Source organism: Callospermophilus lateralis, chromosome 4 (genome assembly GCF_048772815.1).
Source record: "Callospermophilus lateralis isolate mCalLat2 chromosome 4, mCalLat2.hap1, whole genome shotgun sequence".
NCBI lineage: Eukaryota > Metazoa > Chordata > Mammalia > Rodentia > Sciuridae > Callospermophilus > Callospermophilus lateralis.
Window position 1 is genome coordinate 131,244,787 of NC_135308.1, and position 24,042 is coordinate 131,268,828.

The following is a 24,042-nucleotide window of genomic DNA, read 5'->3' on the forward strand; positions in this document are numbered from 1 at the left end:
TATGTTTTAATCAAACATATTTGTCTGATGTTGTCCTAACTTTTTGATGAGGGAACTGGGTACTGTGGAAGAACACCATGAGAACCATCCTTCTTGTCACATCACATCAGTGGTACATAATATTCATAGCATTAATAGTGATCTTAACCTTCATCCTTTGGCTAAGTAGTGTTTGCCAGCTTTGTAACTGTTGTTATTTTTCCCTTTCCATACTTTCTCTTTGGAATTAGTCACTAATCATGCTAACTCTTTAACAGTATGGGAAAAGGGATGAAATTAAGCTCTACAATTAAAGGAGAGAAATATATATATATATATATATATATATATATATATATATATATATACACACACACACACACACACACATACATATATATAAAATTCTGTAAAGAAAATTTGTCACTTCTTAAATCATTTTAATCATTCATTTATATCAGTATAGGTGCATATATATTTATTTAACCCTTTGGGTGATGATTTAATATTATGTATTTGGTAATATTGACCCTGCTTTGGCCATTGGCAAAATTAAAATTGGCAATTAGCTCCCCTCCCATGTCCCTTGGATATGCTACCACCCATTTGTTTTTGGAGCACTTGCATGGCTTTTAAAAATGATTGTCTCTTACATAAATCATGTCTGATTTCCTAAAACTGTTAATCTCCTTAACCATAACTATACCACTGTAGGTAAACCTAAAAAATTATGTTTTCTTTTCACAATTATTTAGGCAATAACAATATTCCATTTTTCAAATTTATGTTTTCCCTCAATTCTTAACCCACAAGATATTCACACAAATGAATTTCCAAATTTCTCTAATGACTATATATGATTAATAGCAATAGATATTAGTGATATATGTGAAAATGTGGGTTCACCCCACTGCTAGGCCCGTGTTAGAATTGCATTTACTTTTGTAGGTTAAAAGCATCTAACTCATGCTCTTAAAGAACTGTGAGTAGAAATAAAGTCTCCAACACAAACTTGCAGCTTTGGGGAGCTTAGGATTTAGGGGGGAAACATTTGCCAAGTAGATTAGTACTGTGCATATATAACCTCCATGTAATTTTATGCTTATCTGTAAATTGGTTCTGACATCATTTAGACGATTAAATTCACCATCTTCCTTGTTATTATTGAAAAGCCAATAAATCAAATATTCTGGCATGATCTCACATATTTTTGAATAATCTCATATACATTTTGAATTTGCATCAGCAATAATTTTAATTTATCTGGTAATTACACTTGGTTTTGCCTCATATATCTTTTGCAGGATGGATAGGAAAAAGGTATAAGTTACCCAGGAGGCAGTAGGGAGAAATTATATGCCTTTTCATTCCCTGTACATTATTTTCTCTTACTACATTATACTCTTTCCCAATATTGCTTGAGTTAAAATTTTTCATTACTAAGATTATAATTTGTTAATGCAAAAATGTTACATATACATGTAAATGATAAAGTTTAAAAATGTTTAATTTTTCATAAGTTTATAAGTGTTAAAAAATGTCAGTTTTGGAAAGATTTGCATTTACAAATATTATTAACATACAATATAAAATAAAATAAATATAACAAAATGCTGATAAATATTAAACATGAAAAGTACAATATTATTGGAATTGAATGTCTTGTGAAATGATTGAATATTTTTTCAAAATAGCTTATATATAAATTTTAACATACTGTTAGAATGAGACAAAATCCTAATTTTCATTTTTATAGATTTGTTGAGAAATGCAGTTCATAGAAATAAGTGTATGGTACAGTAAAAACATATGCTATTATGATATTTTTAAATGACAGTATTACTAATTTTGTTAATTCCGCATATACAGGAAAGTCAAAAGATATTTTACAATCAATCATTATTCAGATACTTTGATTATATCATCAATTCTTTCTTTTCATTTTTCTTTTGATACCAGGGACTGAAATCAGGGCCACTTTACTACTGAGCCACTTTCCTAGTCCTTTTATTATTTTCTTTTGAGACATGGTCTTGCTAAGTTACTTAGAGCCTCACTAAATTTCTGAGGCTGACTTCACAGTTGCAAACCTCCTATCTCAGCATCCCAAGTTGCTGGGGTTACAAGTATATGCCACTGTGCCCAACTAATGAATTTTATTGAAAGCTAACGATAAAAACATACCTGGATTGAAAAATGATGTTTAACCTCTCTATTCAAGATATTAACTTTCTCTACATCAAAACTTATATTTTCAGTGGTTCTTTAGTTTGGCCCTTGAAGTTTTGTATCTCTGGGATAATGCAATATAGCAAGATTCATCATAAATATGCTATCCTGAAAGGATAGAATGATTTTAATGCATGCCTCCTTAACTAAAAAACTGTTCACAGAATTATACATTTCAGGACTAATAGAAGAAAATAATTTTCTTAAAATATTTCTATTCTTGTATTCTTTGAAGAGTCTTTGCACTTTAATTTAAAATAATTATCAAACATCTATCCTTGTAATCAAACACATATCAGGGATCTGATAAATGTAGACTGAACAAAAGTACTGTTTATACAATATGATAGAAGTGATTGAAATAAACATTATTTCTCTCTCATATGACCAATAACTTGTTAGCTGGACTTTTGATTTGATTAGAGATTCAAAACTTCAACCATTTCTCAGAACACAAACAAGAAAATTAAGTGTGCACAGTGAATTCAGCGTGCCATGCCTCAGTCTCCTCCTCTGTAGAAGAGGATCATAATGCCTCATCTAAAATCTTTCCTCACAATTAAAGAAGTGAAAAATGTAGCACTAATCAACAAAACCACTCACATTTCTTTCCCTTTCCTTTCTGTAAGTGGAAAATACAGAGAGTAAAACCTCGAAGACTATAAATTGCTAATGCCACTTGAAAGAATAGATTTCAGGAACTTCCAAAATTCATTATAATAAAAACACAAATAAATAGGGCATTTTAAAACCATGCTGTCAGATCATTAAAAATAATTCTTTCACTCATAAACTGTATGTTTAGAATTACATCAAATATCAAATATAATTTAGTATTGAAAGAGAAAAGTTTCACTTAAGAATATTTGGGTATAGTATCTAGCCATAGCATACACCAGAACAAATCTTTAGAGAAAATGAAGTTATTCACATTGAAATATGCTTTTTATGTATGAACTAAACTTTACTCATTCATAAAGAAAAAGTGATGGTTTTGATTTTTAAACTTAGAAATTGATTCCTAGGGTATTTTATTAATTTAAAAATGCATATATATTAATGTAAATGGTACATTTATCCCTGTAGTACTATGATTATTGATCTTATCATTTATAATTAAACTGGAACATATTTAAAGGGAGAAAGGAAATCCATGAATCATTATGCTAGAGCAATAGACATAAACAACCAGGACTTGGGTCATTACTATTCATGGTAAACAGAAAGGTATGTCTACCCTTGAGGGGCTTTTAATCTACTTTGAAAGAAGAACACCTACTTTAAACATTTTGACTCCATGAGGATTATACAGATTAAATCAGAGTTAAAGCAATTAAGCACATGAGGAAATTCACCAGAGCTGATTGATTAGAGCTGACTTCACGAAAGTAAGTCATCTGAAAACCTAAGAGGGAGAGAGAACAAACAAAGCACCTATGTGTCAGACATGCATGTGTCATTTAATTTGATCCATATACCATCTTTTGTCCCATAAATATATTAATTTTGTATGAGAAAACTGAGATTCAAGGAAGATAATACCTTTGCAAGGACAGAGTGACTATTCTAACTTGAAACAAAAGGAGGAGGGACCCATTCCATAACACATATCCCTTCCTTTTCCTTTTCTCCCAACATCCACTATTTATTTATTTATTTATTCATTCATTCATTCAACTGTGCATTAATCAAGTAATAATTAACAAATGCCTTTAATTTACCTGGTACCATTTCCAGGCCCTAGGAACACAATTACAAAGTACACACTATTGATCTTTAAAGAGCTTTAAATTTGGTGGAAAAATCTCAAACTAACTAACAATAGGCAGTTAACTAGCAAGACAACTGCAACACAGTTGAGGAAGTGTTAAGGATTGATTTAGCTTCAAAGATTCCAAATGAGTTCATCTAGAGAGAACTTTACTGGAATGCTATGTTGAAGAGGGCCTGGTAAAAGAGGGTTGATGGTTTTTCTCAAACAGAATTATCAATGTTCATAACTTGCACAATGGTGTGAAATGACCAGAGAACCTGGCTGAAAGCACCTCAAGACAAAAGAAGTAACTGTGCTAGATTTGCACTTATAAACATTTTCTCAGGTGAAATTAGTAGAAACACTTAACCATCCACCAGTATGTTTCCTTAAAACCAAGTAAAATTAGAACATTCTTATCTGGAATAAAAAAGATATAAAAGGTAGAGGCATATTTTCATACTTTGGACTAGTATATTTTGACACCTTTATTTAAGTTGACAAATAGATGTCAAAGATTATTTTAGGTTGTCAAGAAACTTCATTCAGAGTTTGATTGCTTTCAATGTATCATAGGATATATTAAGTGTTAACTTGAAAGTAAAAAATGTATTGTAAAATACTTCACACAAAATAATATTTAATTGGCTCATGTTCAAAATAGCTGGTTTTCAGGTGTCTACTATATGAAGGGAAAATAATGTGTTTGTTTAAATTGCTACGGACAGAGTGCAGAGTGCCACCAAAAAAAAAAAAAAAAAAAGGTGCCTCAAGATGTACCAAGAGTAGTAAATGAAGAATATAAATGCTAGAAAGTTTAATTCCAGCTATCTTATACACTTGAATTTTTACAGAAAATGATTGAAAGTGAAAACATGGAAAGAATCACTGAATTATGCTTTTTTAAAAATGGAAACATAAAGAATCTAAAGCCAGACACTTGTTTTTAATAGATTCAGAGACCACTCACAGAAGTCATTCTCTTGCCTTGAGGAATAATTACTCTTAAGCCTCCTGTAAGAAATGTTATCAGCTGGGATTTATAGAAAATCAGAAAATACAGCCTGTAATTTTATATTCTGTCAATATAAAGATTTAGCTCAAACATTTTTATATCCCTTTAAAATAATTTTGGATTAAGAAGTGTTATGAGATATATTCTGTTTCAAGACAAGCAATTTGATTATAGCCTTTCTTTCATTCATTTATGGGTGTTGGGTAAAAACTTCAAAAATTTGCTAGTGTAATAGGAGTTAAAGGAATACACTGAAAGGGCTGCTCATTTTCTCTGTTTCTGATAAATGCCCAGGGGAAAAAGAACATACTAGAGGAAAAATAAGGAGGAGGAAGGGGAAAGAGAAGGAGAAAAGTGTGAAGGGGGAGAGGGGGAGAAGAGATTAGTATAACTTGTACCATCTCACTATAATAAAACAAATAATTTTGTCAGCAAGCATTCAGTCATAAGTCATTCCAGATGGGGTGCAATTTGCAGCCCAGATGGACAATACGTCCTAGTGAATCCATATGGATGGCATATGAAAGCTAGCTAAATATATGTTGTTAGCTAAATTCTCATTCTCTTTCTCTCTCTCCTCATATTTATCTCTAGATATATCTGAACCTTTATCTTTGCATCACAAAGTCTAAAAAATGCAGTGAGGATGACGTTGTACAGATAGCTAAAGCCCTGAATTTACTTTTACATCCTACTCCGGGTGTTCTACTGCCTGACAATCTCATTGGCTGTGCATGTGGCTGTAGGTTCATTCATTCACCCTACATTTATCTAGTGAATCATTACAGAAGAGCTGTGACATTCAAGACAACAGCCACAGTTAAATAGAAATAAGCGATCAGTGAGGGCATTTTGTACCACAAAAATGAGAAACTGCATCCAACAGATCTCATCCATTTCAGCAGTGAAACCTTGGATTAGAGGATCCCAACTAAAAGCAACTACCAATAACTCACAGACTTCCTTCCTAGAAAAGAGATTTTTTTTTAACCTAACTAAACATTTATTGAAGGTGTTCCAAAATACTAAGTGAAGTCCACCAATCCCCAAAAAACAAATGCTGAATGTTTTCTCTGATATAAGGAGGGTGACTCATAGTGGGGTAGGGAGGGAGAGCATGGGAGGATTAGATGAATTCTAGATAGGGAAGAGGGATGGAGGGAAAGGGAGGGGGCAGAGGATTAGCAAGGATGGTGGAATGTGATGGTCATCATTATACAAGGTACATGTATAAAAACCTGAATTGGGTGTCAACATACCTCATATACAAACAGAGATATGAAAAATTGTGGTATTTATGTGTATTAAGAATTGTAATGCAAAAAAGTACATATATAATGGCATAGATAGACATGAACATACTTCATATACAGAGATAAGAAAAATTGTGCTCTATAGGCGTAATAAGGATTGTAATGTATTCCACTGTTATCGCGTATTTAAAAATAATAATAAAATCAATTTTAAAAATAAAAAAATCAAGATATTCTTTAGAAAGTATTGAGATCATTCAAGATTTCTATCAAAATTTTAAAAAATCAACAGCATATTGAAATCAAAACATATTCTTTGATTTATAGTGGGACAAACATATTCAATATGGCATTTATTCATGTCTTGATGTTGATGTCATTTTTATACATTCTCATAAAGTTAATCTATGTGCACATGCAAGATATGTAGACGTGCACATATATGAATATGTGCATGTGTGTATTCACACACATACTGATATTAGAACTTAAATTAGAAATTTTAAAATGGCATCTTTCCATACTGTTATTAGAACTTAAATTAGAAATTTTTAAATGGCATCTTTCCATACCTTACTCATTCTTATTTTTACTTTGTTTTCTCTTCCCTTGAACTACATTTTAAAAAATGTTTTCAAGTATATCATATTCATAGGCCAGGAAGATCTTAGTATTTAAATTATAAATATTAACTTGCATAAATCTTTAGCATTCAGATTTTTTTTTGTTTTGGTGTGGTTTTCCTTCTTTTTTTCTGTTTTTATTTTTTGGTCCTTTAATGGACCAATGTTAGTTGATTAGAAGATCTCTTTAAACTTAAAACTTCATAATTTTATTATATTCTAAATTTATATCATGTTTTGAAACACACGATGTCAGACAGGTTTTATACAAATCATATTAAGTCTCCAGCACAAAATTAATCTCATCATGGATACCTGAAGTCCACAAAGTTCAAGTTTTCATAAGAATACCTGAAATAATTTTTGAATTATGTTTTTTATAAATATAAAAAGAGCTGCTTGAGAAATTTTGGCTTACTTTTTAGTATGAGAGCCATGTATAGACAATTATATATTAAAATTAAATTTGTAAATTCCCTACATGCTCTGTTATACAGTATAGTTTTAATGTTAAGTTTCAACTACATCTTATTACTAATTGGTAAAATTATTAGAAATTTGTGAATTAACAAAATACTTCTCTGGATAAGCTTGTACTTGTTATTTCATTCACTGTCCAGTTTCTATTTATGATCTATTATGCTCTGTGATAAAATTTTTGTATCAGGACACAAAAACTTCTGTCTCTTGTAGAATTTGGAATTTTTAATATCAGAAAGAAAAATTACTAGCTCAAGTTGGAATTGCAATACGCTGACTTAGTGTGTGAAAATTTTGGATTCTGTGACTTCTTCTATATCACTACCAAGGACCAGTATAGCACATGACATAGAGTAGGTAGCTAATAAATATTTGAGAAATATTTGGAACATATTGTATCTGAAAAGCCCTTAATTCCTCTGACTCTTTCGCTTTTCTCTTTTTGTGAACTGCATTTTAATATTATTTTATTTGATTCACCAAATAATCCTGAGAATGAAAAAGCAGATTCTTGTAGTTAGTAAGTGGTATAGCTAACATTTAACCTTTGGGTTGAATGCACTACTCTGTGTATAATTGGCAAGATTGTAGTGAATGACTGGAGAAGAGAATAACCAAACATAGATATTCTAACCAACAATCCATAAAATTTTATTAAATACTGCCTAGTAGTTTAAATGGTTTTTCAGACACTTTAATGGATTATTTTCAGATATAGGAACACATCCCATTGCACACCTGAATATATCCAATCACCCAAGGGTATTGGGAGAAATATCATTTGAGGTAAAATAAAATTTCAAACAGAATGAGGTAGATGTTCTAATGCTTTCAACATTATGCTATTTTGTTTATACCATCTCAGAGAAATATTTATGTTAATAAGGTTAGAAAAAGTGAAGAATCAAAACTAATTCTACATAAGGGCCTTTAAGATACATTATCATGGCTAGGATGAAATCACAAAAAAAAGCCGATTTTTTAAAAAAGAAATTTAGATAGATCGATATTACAATCAGAATCCTATGTCTAAAATTTAAAAAAAGATTAGAAGAAATTGCAACCAGGATAATATTCAGCAAAAACAGGGAGTAAACTAATGCAATCTTCAGGCCACCTTATTCATTACTCTTCAAAACCTTTATGGACACAGATGCTATGACAGCAACTGTATAATTTCCTCCTTAATTTTACTTTCTTCAAGAATTTTCTTTGGAAGACAAAGCCAACCACTATCTTGTTTTATTTTGTATTAAGAGCAATAACAATGCCTCTGTAGTTATCATTTATTGAATAATATTATATTCCAAACATTGTTTTACCTTGCATACAATTCTCAAATGGAGGAAATTTTAATTCTTCAGTTATATATAAGGAAGCTGTCTTAAAAAGAAATCATGCAATTTGTTTAAGATTACATAGATAATAAGTGGAAAAATCAGATCATTTGAAATCCAGTCTAATTACAAAGCTACAGTGTAAATCAAAATTGTATCTTTGTACTTCCTTATCTGACATCAGCTTTAACTCAGTGAAGAATATGAAAAAAGACTAATGAATACCTTATTGATTAACTGATTTCATACATAAAAAAAAATTTTAGACGACTATCTGATTAACAACTTATTTTAATCATACGGAATTGTTCACATTTTCCTAATGAATCAGATGTGGGTTGTGAAAGATAGAAAAGAAAAAAGGATAAGTGCAAGATCTTTGGCCTGAGCAGATACTCAAAACTTTGGTCCTAAATAGTGAAAAGATAAAATAAATTGCCACCAAATGAGAGGGGGAAGGCTGCAAGAGAAGCAAGTTTGAAAAAAAAAATTCAGTGTTAAATTTTGCAAATGTGTTGAGTTTGAGGTTTCTGTTAGTCATCTAAATAGAGATGTCACATAGGTAGGTGGATATAAAAATATGGAGACCATAATTGCATACAAATTGAAAACCAAAAGACTGAAATGAGGTCAGCAAAGAAGTGGTGTAAACAAGGAAGATGTCCAAACCAGAGACGTGGGAGACCAACAAAGAAGTAATGCATAGGAGCAATTGATGACATTGGAGGAATACCAGGACAGTCTTGTGATTAACATGAATGAATGTATGGGGCTGGGGTTGTGGCTCAGTGGTACAGCGCTTGCCTAGCATGTGTGAGGTACTGGGTTCAATTCTCAGCACTGCATATAAAAAAATAAAAGAAAGTTCATTGACAACTAAAAAAGAAATTAAAAAAAAAGAATGTACGAGTGATTATCTGTATCAAATACTGCTGAGCTCAATTAAACTGTGGACTGAGAATTGGCTATTAGATTTAAATATGTACAGGTTGGCTTCAATGGAGAGTTGATGGGGACAAAAATGAAGAGTATATAAAAAGTTTCTGAAGGAGAGAAATTGGAAGCTGGGTTTATACAACACTTCTTTGGCATACTTTTTCAAAGGAAAGCAAAGAAATAACAAGGAAATGGAAGAGTGGCTAGCAAGGAAAGGAGGGAGAGAAAAAAATATGCTGATGTGCTGAAAGAAAGTCTCCAGAAGAGAACAAAAGATTGATGATGTGGGATGGAAAGGGTACCTTTCTAGAGCAATGTCCTTGAGTAAATAAGAGAAGATATGATCTAAAAAAAGGAGAGATGGACTTAGAGAGGAGGCAGCTACCATCTTTGATAAAGGGGGAAGGCAGACCAGATGGGTTCAACCTGCTGGTAATTGTGGCAGTAGGAGTTTATACATGTTCAAGGGACCTAGAGAAAGCAAGAACATCTTCTGAGCAAGGTTAGAGAAGGAGTTTTGAATGTTTTGAGAAATGAATAACCCAATCTTTAGCTTGAGAATACAGCCTTGTCGATATAAAAATCTGTTAGCTAACATTTCCTCTTTGAGAAGTATATCTTTCTACCTTAAAAAATCTTTTTTTTTTTTTTTTTTAATGTTGGTGCTCTCTTCTAAGTTCTGGCAGTCATGTGGCCATTTTTGTGTTTTTGGTGAAACTGAATGAGTATATTCTCAAACCTAGATAAAGAAGAAAAAGGTTGAACGTCACACAGAAGTGGAATAATCATAGCACAACTTCATATTATACACATTGACACTGAATTAAAAATTACTATTAAAGTTATTAAAAATATCCCAGACCAAAACCTCTTAACTAGAAATACAGACACCTGAAAGGTTATGATCAAGTCATAATTGTGAAGCTTGCTGATTAGAGGGCACAAAGACACAGTTAAGAATTTATTATGTTATGATAAATTATAGGCATAGACTAATTTCTTCAGTTTATCTTCCTTTTGCTTGACATTCACCACATATAAATAAATGAAAGAAACATAAATATTAACATTTCATAACAAATGCAGAAATTCTTATTACAAATGCCTTCCTTTAATATCAAAAGGGCACATAATCAGTGACATGATTACAATGTGTGGAGAGCATAATCTACACTGGCGGTCACACTCACACAGAATACATATTAATCTTATTGAACTGATTAGGTGCAAAGATTGGACATGTCTTTGAATTCTGATTATACTATTCTTATTATTAAATAATCAATCCAGTACAGCAGTTAAAAGTATGGGCTTTAGTATTAAACTCATTTAAGACCACATTATTACTTTCTAGGTGAATAAAACTTGGACCCAGCTTCTCTGAGCCTCAGTTTTCTTTTCTTAAAAGTGGGAATTAATGCAAATTTTAGCTAACCAGGACATTGTGAAAATGAAGTGAGATAATGTATATAAAGCACTTACTATCATTGTCACCCCCTCAGTCATTCAGAATTGAAATATTCACCTTTTAAGTTTCCCTAATGGCACCACCCCTGAGTTGGATACTATTCTAGGCATTTAGGAAACATGGGGACACATGATAAAGAAGAACTTTCCATGTGGGGTTTCTACTGTAGTAAGAAGTATAGAAACAGACAAACAGCAAATTAAATTATGTTTTAGAAAGTCACTTATACAGTGAAGAAAAGCAGAATAGCATGGCGGGGAGGACTGGAAGCAGAATAAGGGAAAAGAGGCTGGTGAAGTGTGATTTTAAATCCTATGTGAAGTCTGTCTCAGTGTTTTAGACATGGCTGTTCCTTATCCCTGGTTCTCTAACCTGCCCACCCAGGGAGAGCTCCAATGTATAAACGTCTAACCAATGTCAGCGAAAGTCCCTAACTGAAGACAGTGTAAAAAGGCATACAGTGACTCCCCATTCCTTAATCTACTTTTTCTTCATGGCACTTTCCCTCTCTGTGTATCTATGTGTGTGTGTGTGTGTGTTTGTGTAATAAATGTGTGTATATATTCATGTATTTATAAATATTTTGTATTACATAGAATATATATATATATATATATATATATATATATATATATATATATATATATGAGGGAACAGATATTTTCTGTTTTATCAGCTGTTGTATTTTCATTGCTTAGCCCAATGTCTGAAACAGAGCTGTTAATAAATACATGAACACAGGCAATCTTTAGTTTCAGCTAATTATTCTCAAATTTAAAGGGTAAAACAAAGAACACTGAAATGCAATGATCAACATAGTATTTATAAATCATTGGGAAGAATTTTCATGCATAAATATTCTAATTTTGATACCCATGGCATTTCTTATCTGAGTGACAATGACCTGCTAAAAACAACTTCTTTAAATTGAGATTTTTTAAATGAATAAACTTAACGATTATTAATTGAGTGACTATCATGTTCTAGGCTTTATACTAAGCACTGAGGATACAACAACTCAAATGGCAGACATGATTATTTTTAAAAGATATTTTTCATAATTAGAAATCCTGAGTCTGTATTGTTATAAAAATGAAGATACAAAGATTGCTTATGAAAGACACCATACTGCTCCTTTTGGATGAAGTCACTGTTCAACAATGGTCTTAGAAACTTGATTTCTTTGGTTGTATATATGCTACATACTATATACTTCTCTGGACTCAGAGTGAGGCAAAATGTCACTCCTCTCTGACAAATGGCCAGGAGCATCTGAATTAGTAAAAGCACCTTTCACTCTTCAGAACTCTGCTGCTATGTGCAAAGGCAGTTAAGTGGTTAGTGAAAAAGATATATAAAGAGTGGTTAACCATGCATATTAGACCTGTAGCTTTCCAAACCTAAATTGTCATAGGGGTCAGCAAAAGCAGTCCACTCAAATGCCACAAGATGTAATCATCAATTTTTCCCCTCACCCTTTAAATTTCTACCTGGAAATGGATTGCTTTTAAAAATGTACCCACTGAACAGTGAATGGAACTAGTAAATATTTTCACTTGGTTTGAATCTACTGCAAGACATTAAATCTGTTCTTACTTGGGAATGTCAAACAATATTTTTTTTTCCAGAACAAGAAATTTGAATAATATCTTCATTATTTTTCTAACTAAAATGCTAAATATGTTTTCCTGAAACATTCAACTTCTTCAGGGACATAAAAAATGTGAACACATTAAAAATACCTGTTTTAGTACTCAGCTATTAAGATTTAATATTCATAACACTAAATGTCATTTTCCTTAAGGCCACAAGCAAAACAAACCTATTCATTTTAAAATAAAATGGCTTCTAGTAGAGATAAGTTGATTATCTAAATAGAAAAAAAATACTTCTTTCTTGAAAGAGCATAATACATAAATATATCAAAGGTAAAAATATCTCACAATTTGATCTACAATTTACATTTTTAGGAAAAAAAGTAGATGTATGGAAGCTTCAAACAATAAAGATTTATATGGTTCAAAAAAAAAACTTCCCCCTCTGGATCCAAAAAGGATGATAGAATGGATTAGCTTATATAGTGTTCACAATCCATAAGTTTTAATTGACCAATTTTTGTACTTTGGTAATTAAACTATAACTAAAACCCAGAACCAAAAACATAAACAAGTATCTAACCTTTAGAGTGATATATGTTCTGAGACAGGAAATGGTACATAAACTTTGTAAACTGTGATGTCTACTACTGATTTTAAACTGTTTTCTGTCTGTTTCTGCCAGAATTATCTCATGCTATCCTCAAATTAGCAGGAAACATCTGCATTAATGACACCTTGGTGAAGAAAGACAACAGGAACGCATGCATACAAAGCAGATCAGCAGAGAACAGAATCTGGTAGGTGGAGCTAAGACAATATAAGGTTGTCAAAAATGGAGCCTGCAACGTGAATCTGAAATGAAGGATTTCAAGGAAACAGCAGGGAAATGCGAAAATCACCCTGATACTTTCTAGAAACTAAGGGCACTGATATACCTATGGCAAAATCAATACACAGTTTAGAAATTAAAGGAATAAAAGGACACTCAGGAAGCCATTTATTCATTTAGCAAATATTTGAATTTGTAAAGCTATTAGAATTGGTGAGGACCAAACTGTGGTCAAAATAGAATTTTAAAAAATCCGGTCTTCATAAAGCTTATCTTCCAGTAAAATAAATAAACATGTTGTACAGCATGTTAGAAGGGGTGAAGAAGAAACTCAGGAAGAAGGAGTAAGAGAATTGAAAAAAATTTTTCAAAAGTTAATTAGGAATGTCATCAATAATAAATTACAATTTGGATAAACTTGAGGTGAGGAATGGAGCCAAGCAGGTATCAAAGGGACAGTATAATAGGCAGAAAAAAATAAAATGCAAAGGGACTAAGGTGATAGCATAGTTGAGTGTGACTGAAGAGTGTGATGTGGTTCATCCAAACTGAGTACATGAGCAAATAAGTAGCAGGTGATGAGATCAGAGAGATCAAGAAGCCAAATTACATTGGTCCTTACAGAGCATTAATTCTACATTGGGTCTGAGTAGATGAGTGAGTAGGTTGGGGAAAGCATTGGAAGTTTTTTTGTTGTTGTTGTTATTGATGTTGTTTTTCTTTGCTTTGCTTTAATATAAATTTCTATTAAATGTATATTTATTTTAACTGATATATAAGAGCATATAAATAATAGCACATAAGTTATACATATTTATGGGTACCGTGTGATGTGTTAATACAGGTATACATTGTATCGTGTTCAAATCATGGTAAACATATTAATCTTCTCTAATATTTGTCATATCTTTATTGTGAAAACATTCAAAATTCTTCTTGATTTTTGAAATATGTTGTCCATTATCATTATCTACAGCCACAGAAGCACACCAGAAACCCTTACTACTATCTAACTATAATTTTAAACACATTGCTTGACCTTTTCCATTTAAATCGTCATGCTGGAGGGCTGATCAACATTGTAAAAGGATCATTCTTGCTTTGGGGTTGAGAACATAAGATGAGAGGAGTGGCTAGCGTAGAAAAGGAGAACAAGTGTGGAAACAGACTGTGCAGATAAAGGTGAATGATGACAGGTAGCAGCAGTAGTGTGAAGGGGGAGAGGCATATCTGGACTCAAAATATTCTGAACTCATATTTGGATATGAGGGAAATACAAACTGAAAAAAAAATGATTTTTTTTTTTTGCAAATAAAATAGTTTAGAGTGAAGATCCAGAATTCAATTTTCAACATGTTGTTTGAGATATTTATTAAACATTCCTTTGCAGGTGTCAAGCAGGTATTTGGACACTCTCAAATGAATGGAGAGTCCTAGCTAGAGACATATATGATGGAATCCCCAGTTTATAGACTATGGAAATTAGTGAAAAGGAAAGAAGAGAGAGCCAATGACTGAGCCTTACAACATACCAATATTAAAAATTCCAGAGAAATGAGAAAACATCCAAAAAAAAAAAAAAGAAGCTAAAAGGAGAAGCTAGTAAGCATAATACTATGATTGGGTGTTTTCACCCATGAGGGAGCTCACTTTAGGTTCTCCACTGAAACCCATCTCTCCCCTATCTGGGCAAGGTACGTGGACTGAAAAAAAGGAGGTGATGTTTTCCAGGCCAACCAAATCAGCCAGATCAGTGAAGTGACAAATTGCCACATGGTGATTTTCCTATTCTGAATCTAAGGGAAGGTCAGAGTGGGAACATTATAATAAACAACATGTGCTTGCAGCTTGATATAAGGCTCAACACCAGTACTCAGAATTACCCAGCAGTGCTCAAGACCAGAGCTAAAGAGTAGAGGGTAGCTTTTTAGAGAACAATGCTGATGTACACCCCATGCATATTGGTTTACAATTTTTTTCTTAATATGAATACAGTTAAATGAAATTATATGTGGTACCCAAGATATAAGACATATAGGTGGAATTTCTTTGTTTGATACAAAAGTATAAGAACCAGAAAACTGCCAATTCAGAGTCCCTGACAAAGCTATCTCTGAGTCATTTGACATAATCCAGAGCCCGTGCAAACCCTATAAACATGGATTTGAAAACACTTGCATCAAATTAAAAAGAAAACCATTCAGAGATGAAAATAACTGGCATTAAGTACTCAGGGAAGGTCTCTGTAGTTGCCAGGAGAAAAAAGACCTAAAGGAACAGAGTGTCATTTCAAAGTTTTATTTTTTCTTCCCACATAGTGATAGTCAGTCACAAAACCTCTAGTACTATAGATATCAGCATAAGAGAAGTAATCAGGGAAAAAATTTTAAATAAATGTTTACATAAAGAGAGAAAAAAAGGTATGGTCTAAGAAGGAATGGAAGTATACAGTGAGGTTTACCCATTTCAGGAAGATATTAACTACAAGGTAAGGAGAAAATGCACTTAAAAGTTGTTTTGTTGTTGTTGTTGTTAATGAGTGAGAAACAAGATAATAACTGTGCCTTTTCATATCTCTCATGAGGGAAAAGCCGTTGCAACAAAGAACATACATGATAATGAACCTACAATTGCACCCAAAAATTTATCTATTTTAATCAAAAGGGAGATTAGCCTTCCAACAGCACTAAGTGAAAGTGTGAATTGAATACAGTCTTGTGAGGACCCTCAGGAGGAATACTGCACTGTATTTAAAGATGTGAAAGTTTCAGGAGGCATTCAAAACAGTGAAAATGAAGATGTTCGAAATGTATGGAATAAATTTAAAACAGTGGACAAAAAGGAATAAGTGACATTAAAAATGTTTGTTAAAATGATGAATATCTTAGGCAAATTTAAATGACATCAAATAATGTGTCATTAACTTCACCAACCTACTAAATAGAATTGGGACATTAATTTTTCTCTTTAAAGCTGAAGGATGTATCACTAGCTTATAAACATAAGAAGTTAAATGATATCACTAATATGTCAAAGGGACTTACATCTACAGTGTAAGTTCTAACCACATTCTGATTTCAGATCATATCTATAGTTTATCCATAATTATATCCTACAGGTGTGTGGGTATAGTTCCTAAAACTAGATATTTGAATGATGAATAAATACTGTATTGATCTCTATAAATCTGTGGACCTTTTCTTGAACAAATTCAATGCAAAAAAAATACATGGAATGGAATTAACTTTTTTTTTCCTCCTAGTAGAATTATGGAAATTCTGCACAGGGAAGAGTTTTTTTTGTTTGTTTGTTTGTTTTGCATATTGTCATAACCACAGTGTTTAGAACAGTGCCCCACATAAAGTAGCAACTCAGGACTAAAAAGAAAGTAGCAGTTCAGTGAACATTTATTGAATGAATGAAACAGCATACACAGGCCAAAGCATCAGCACTATCCCTGACTGGTCAGGCAAATGTCTACTTTAAACAAGCTATTTTGTATGGTCGAATTACAGGTTCTCATAGGAAGGAGGCCTTCAAACATATATTTCCATTTTAGAAAAAAGTATTAGTTATCTCACAATTATAGATAGCACTCTGTAGTTTTTGGTTAAAATAGAAACAATATGTGGTGATCAAAACAAACTAAAGGAGTTAAATAATTACTTTTTGCAATGTCATCTAGCCAATAATCAGCAAGTATAATGAGGGAAGGAGGTAAATCTTAAAGCATTGTCAGGAAGTGTTAGGTTTTCCTCTCACATTAAAAGTAGGCCAAAACAGGTTAAAAAAAAAAAAAAAGAGTCCAAAAGAAAAGAATCAAGGATAGGTGTAATTCACTTTTACAGTGGCCCCAAATGCACATAAATGTTCAACTTTTTTATTTCCTTTTTTAATATTAACTTTGAATTCTTAAAAGGTACTTTGTTCATGTGTGTGTGTGTGTGTGTAAGATGAGAAAGAAAAAGGAAAAAAAATCTCATTCTAAGCCTGTTTATCATAGTAACAATCAATTCTTATGTGACTTTTATATTGTACTTATCATTTAATATGAAATATATATACATGTATATATTCACACAGCAATAATTACTTTTATATTGAAACATTAAACCATAGGAAATAATATTTCCCTCTCCTATTATCCCAGATTGTTTTGTTTTTAATTTGAGCAGAAGGCTTATCACTATAGTGCTTACATTAGAATTACTTTTATATTCCTCTCCCTCAATTCACTGTTAGTGATATTAATGAATAATGGCTTATTAACCTCTAGCACTAAGATACTGATGACTGAATCTTAAAATATGGCAGATAAATTCATATTTCAGTCTATACAACTACAAATTGAGATCAGAAACCTCAGGAGAAGAATCCTTACTCATAACTACACTTTTTTATGCCTAGAAGGAGTTAGAATAATATATGTGGAATAGTTTATTGTAATTTTATATCATTATGAAGAATCACAGACAAAGGCATATGCAGAGTATGATATAGTAATGCACATTAGTAAAAAGAACTTACACAAGCATACCTAACAATCACATTTTGACTTAGATAAATCAGGACCCTAGGGAAATTTTTAAATGGAAATTATTATGTGTTAACTAAATATATCAAGTTTTGGAGTTGGAAGTCTATTTTGAATACAGTAGTGTTAACCACATCATTTTCAACCTAAGATGTGATGAAAATAAGACTGCGATAGTGGGGTTAAAAAAGAAAAGGCAAGTTTTACTTAGTAGACTTTATCTCCTATAAACAAGATGGCTGCATTTCGGGCACTACTAAATAGCTGCCCTCAAATATCACTATTTTCTTGATCAGAACATTATACTAATATTTCTTTATAATGAAGCACTTGTCATATGTTCTGTATTGATTGGTTGTTGCAATTCACCCGTCATTCCCTTGCCAAGGGAAAATATTCCATGTGACATGGTGAATAGGAAGGCATAGTTGCAATAGAAGAGGCAGGTGATTGGAAAGTGAATCTTCATTTCTGCAAGCACTTAATGTCAAATACACTCTTCTTACATTATTTGGCAACCATACATACTTCTAAATATACAGACCAGGTGCTTGCTTTACATTACTCAAATGTCAAGTTGCAAATCCAGAAAAATATAAGATGGATTCATGCTTGATCTGTATACCCTATTCTTTAATTATAATCTTCCTAGGTTCTGTGGCAGGCCAATCCTACATTCTGTACGCTACTTCAGCATTTTATACACATTATTATCATTTCCTAATTTTTCTCCTCTATTCTATTTTTGCTCTCCCAGACTATTTAATGTGATACGCCTTAGGTAACTGTAAAAATAAAAATAAATAAAGATAAAAATGATAACAGGTCACATGATATCGTTGCTGATAAAATATCTTAAAGATAATCCCTTCTGACCATAGACTACAAGCAGATTTTAGACAGTGACATACTACTTTAATCAGTTTTGGTCTTTTTAAAGAATTTCTGCAATAGGAGTAACTACTTTTAAATTACATGTTATATAAATGAAAACATTTCCCACCTGTAATCCCAGCAGCTCGGGAGGCTGAGGCAGGAAGATCATGAGTTCAAAGCCAGCCTCAGCAACAAGAGGCTCTAAGCAACTCAGTGAGACCCTGTCTCTAAATAAAATACAAAATAGGGCTGAGGATATGGCTCAGTGGTTGAGTGCCCCTGAGTTCAATCCCCAGTACCCACTCTGAAAAAAAAATTTCTCTATGTTAGATGTGGTATCAATTGAAAAAAGTGAAGGAGGTTACACCTTATTTTTATAAACTGCAGAATGGCTGTGTCATTATAGATACATATTATAATGTGAATAACTGGGTAAATTTCATGTAGAATGACTTTAACTTAGCTAGTAATAGCATAATATTAATGATGTTATTATGTTGCCCATATAAATTAACTGGTTTGCTTTACTGACACTAGATTTTACCACACACTTAACCACTATCTTCTAAAGAGCTGTCCTGAGCCATAGGAGGAAAATATGATTGTTTAAATAAAAATTTATGGCAGTATGTGAAACATAACTGCAATCACTAAAATAAAGTTGTGATTTACTTTGAAAGGACTATATATCATATATATACAATAGATCGACATGAATATTCATTAATATATACATATTTATATGGCTATATGGAAGTATGCTAAGCATAAACAGAAGGTTTCTAGAATATTAGAAATGTATTTCTACAGCTCATAAGAACAGTATCTAACCTATAGAGGGAACTGGATTTCAAAGCTCAGTACCAAATCTGTAAAATTGTGCACGTACTTGAACTGGGGGTCCTAGTCAGGACATAAATCTATCAGTCTCATTAACTGATACGTCAAGTCTATCCTTCATATGTCCAATTGGCATGAACATGTCCTAAATACTTGTAAAGAGCAGTGAATAAGGAATTCACAGACTATAATTTTTGAAAATCAAATCAGAAAAATCATGCTTGATTTCAGATACAGACCTTGCACCCATTATTAAAACTCTTTGGATGGCAACCCAGGAAAGCAAGAAAACTCAGTGGGATTGGAAAGAAATGAAAGTTAAATGTCAAAACTAAAGACTGGTGTCATGGTATCAACCAATTCTGATATAGTGGTGGCATCATGAATATCCAGTAATTGTATTGATCTCTAGTGTTCTGGTAGTCTTGTGATCTCCTTTAAGGCATTTTATAGAAAAAATATATATATAAAGGGGGTCTTGAAACACTTATATTTACACATTTTACTTGAGGATAACCTGCATCAGAGGTGGAGGTAATACTTACTGATTTCATTTTTGTGTGATTTCTACTATTTTCCAGTATTTCCTACACGTTATTATCATTTCCTGATTTTTCCCTTTCTTCTATTTTGAATTACTATGGGCATGTGTTATGTGCTATGCCTCTGATAAGAGAAAAATTATGCATAAGTCTCAAAAAGAGGAAGAACAATTATCAATAGCAATCATTGTCAGATTCTTAAAAATAAAATCCAACCACAGCATCTAAGTTCTTGAACAGAACAGAATTTATAAAGCTAGTGTCTGTTACTCCTTTTGTAAATTTAATTCATAGGTTTTCTAGTTATCAACCTTACCTTTTGCTCCATTTGCAAATTTATTTCACACATCCTTCTGAATTACCCAAATATTAAACAAGATCAAGAACTCATCCTGGCATAAAAGGAGAGCAGGGCATTAAAGTTACCAGAGGATTTTTTTTTTCTCTGTGAATTGAAAAATAAACTGTTTTTAAATTGTTGCATATCAAAGGACTATATTCCACTAGTGTAGCATATTTGGACTTAGAATATCTCAAATATTAAAGCCATATTATATTATCTGAGGTACCACCCCAAATATAACTCAATGAAATATTTGATCCAATATTATTTTTTACATTCCTATTAAATTAAAAATGGCATAATAATCGTGAAACCTAAAGCATGCCTATAAGCAAATGAACATAATGTTGAGATATTAATAGAATTTCTCTCTTGAGCGGCTTGAGTCACCTGCAGTCTATCTGGTAGGATGGGCGAAGTACTGCAACAATAATGAAATTAATAAAGCTGGAATGGATGGTGTGCCGAACATTATGTTCTTGGCAGGAATTAGGTGATGTTATCATAAAGGACACCTGCTTCTGGGAATGCAGTTAGAGAGCCCTCAGCACATAATTTCCCTTGGAAACAAAAGTTACATTTTAGATGATACGTTTTATTTTGGGGATTGTTGGGGTGGGAAGTTGGGGAGGGCAGTATTTTTGAAGAATACAGTATAGTATGCCAAATGATTCTCGTCCTCTAAACATTTCTCTTAGATACAAAATACAGGGGCTGGGGTTGTGACTCAGAGGTAGAATGCTCGCCTAGCATGTGCGAGGTCCTGGGTTCGATCTTCAGCACCACATGAAAATAAATAAAATAAAAGTGTTGTGTCCAACTACAACTAAAAAATAAATATTTAAAAAAAATACAATCCATTACCTTGAGTCAGAGAAAAATATGCAAATTAGGAATTGGTCTAATTTTATCTATCAAAAAAGTTTTAATCCAGCCAGAGGCTCAGGAGGCTGAGGCAGAGGATTGCAGGTTCACAGCCAGCCTCAGCAACTTAAGGCAGATCTAAGTAATTTAGTGAGATCCTGTCTTAAAATAAAAAATTAAAAGGGTTAAGGATGTGGCCCAATGGTTGTGCCCTTGGGTTCAATCCCTGTAACAAAAAAAGAATTAATCCATAAGCCATTTTTTTTTTGTCTTAGGTCTTATTTGATGTGTTTGAAGCAGGTAATGGCATTATCAGTGATCAGGCAAGGGTTATCAAAATCTATGACAATTTTAATAAATGAGAGTCACTTGAATCCCTGAAGCATCGTCACTCTCCTAATATTAACATTCCCTTACAATTCTTTTCCCTGACAGTACTACAAGGAGAATGCAATCTGGTCCCAGCATCATACAAGGGATGTACCTATGGCATAGCTGTCAACACCATAACCTAAAGGAAAATACACAGCTTAATATGTCTTAGTTGATATACCAATTTTGAAAAAAATTAGAGTTCAATTAATTGAAACAAATTCCTTTTATATATTCTAATATAATATGTATTAATGCTAAGATCAGGATCAGTTATCCCAAAGCACCCATATACTATGTTGCTGAGTTTGTTCTTGGAGTTTGAATTGTTTTCGTAGGTTGCCCTCTTCTGGCCACATATGATGCTACAGATAACAAAGGAAAAATGTTCCATGATATCTTTTTTTCTTTTTTTCTCCATCTAATAAATGCTTTGAAGGTTTATTAAGAAACATCATCTTAACATTCACTTGATAGCACATCAAGATTAAATTTCCATGGATATTCTTCAGAGTTAATTATAAAGAAAATCTTGATTTCTAAAAATTCTATAGAGGCTATAATAAAATTCTTCAATAAATACAAGAAATAAGTAAATTTTCTTTTAATGACTATTAGGTTTAAACCTTGTAAATTCATCGATCCATTAAGTTAATATAATTATTTAATGTTATAAAGTGAAATTGTAATTATATATAGTATACCATTTAGGAGAACAATTTAGTTTAGCATATAATATTAATATCCAAAGAATTTCTTCTTGGTTGTCTAACATACTTGATCAACTGAACACATCAGTTATTAAAGCTGGTTTAAGAAATAATATCAATATAATCAGGCACTTGAGTTATTAAAATTAGTTGATCATGAGCTATCTATTTTAAGATTTCTAGTTCCAGTTTCCTCATTTGTAAAATGAGGAGTTTAAGCCAGATGATTTTGATAAATATCCATTTTAGATGGCTTCTACTTTCAGTTAGTAAGAATTTAACTACAAATTAAACTTTCTTTACCTGATTTCTAAAATGCAAGCTAAAATATCTATTGAGTCTATCCTTCCCACACAATCTAGACCTCCATCCCTACCCCCAAGTAGGCCCAAGTTTCTGCCTTCTGGTCACAATCACCTGTCAGGCATCTGAAGCAGTTCTCTTCAGAGCTAAGGGGTCCAATGGTACATAATGTTTACAATCTCCTGTCATTTTCAATCCTAGCGTGGCAACAAGCGGCCCAGAGCCAGCAGAATGGAAGGGAATCAAAACAGAACAAAGGCAGAGAGATGCTGAGCAGGATCCCCTGGGCAAACAAAATTAGTTGACCTTTCTCCACTTCCAGAAGAGAAATAGGCCAAGAATAAAAGGTAAAACAAATTCTGTGGTCACCAACACAATAAGAAATGGGCATAAATCAGGTCTTACAAGTCTTATAAATGTTTACATAGCATAGATCTGTCTGGGGTTTCACATATATATGTTATAAGAATTTACTGATTTTATAATATAATCAATTACTTTAATAGAATTTAGATTTCTTTGAATGAGCTTCAATAGTATGATTTAACTTGACAGCAGACTTAAAATCTAGGAGTCATTTAAAATGACTATTTTGAAATGAAAAGCCATTGACCTTAAAAATAACTGATTAATCATCATTACCTTTATTGAGTAAATCTGTAATTAGACTTTGAACAGCTGGAAATGCTTAGTTTTTTTGGCGGGGATGGGTAGGGACTGCTGGATCTCCCACCTCTGAATGTCTCATCTGCTCTCTTCTATACTTCTCCCTTATCCTTAGCATTCTGAATAATTTAAACAAAAAATTACTAAATTCCTTAAAGAACCATTAAAAAACGGGAAAAAAAAAATCTGAGAAACCTGACTTGGAAAATACAACAGAAGGCTTCTTTGAAAACGAGAGTAAATGAGATGACATCAAACATTAAGCTTTAGATTTAGTACCCATCAAAGGAGGACACTTGTTACAGAAAACCGAAATCCACTCGATCCCAGCTTCCACTGAATGTCAGATGTGCCCACTGGGACCTAAGTCCTTGCTGCCCTTAGGAAATGAATTTTGCTGCTGCTGGGAGCCACCAGGAAGAATTCCTGTGGCAGGCCGAATTATCGTTCCCCAAAGAGGTTCACATCCTAATCCCTGGAACCTGTAAATCT

At 32.4% G+C, this 24,042-nt stretch overlaps 1 protein-coding gene across 9 annotated transcripts in view; it reads right to left on the reverse strand.

Moving 5' to 3' along the window:
• Ppfia2 (PPFI scaffold protein A2) overlaps positions 1-24,042 on the reverse strand; it is a 448,465-nt gene that overhangs the window by 300,654 nt on the left and 123,769 nt on the right. The gene's annotated exons all lie outside the window — the stretch shown is intronic.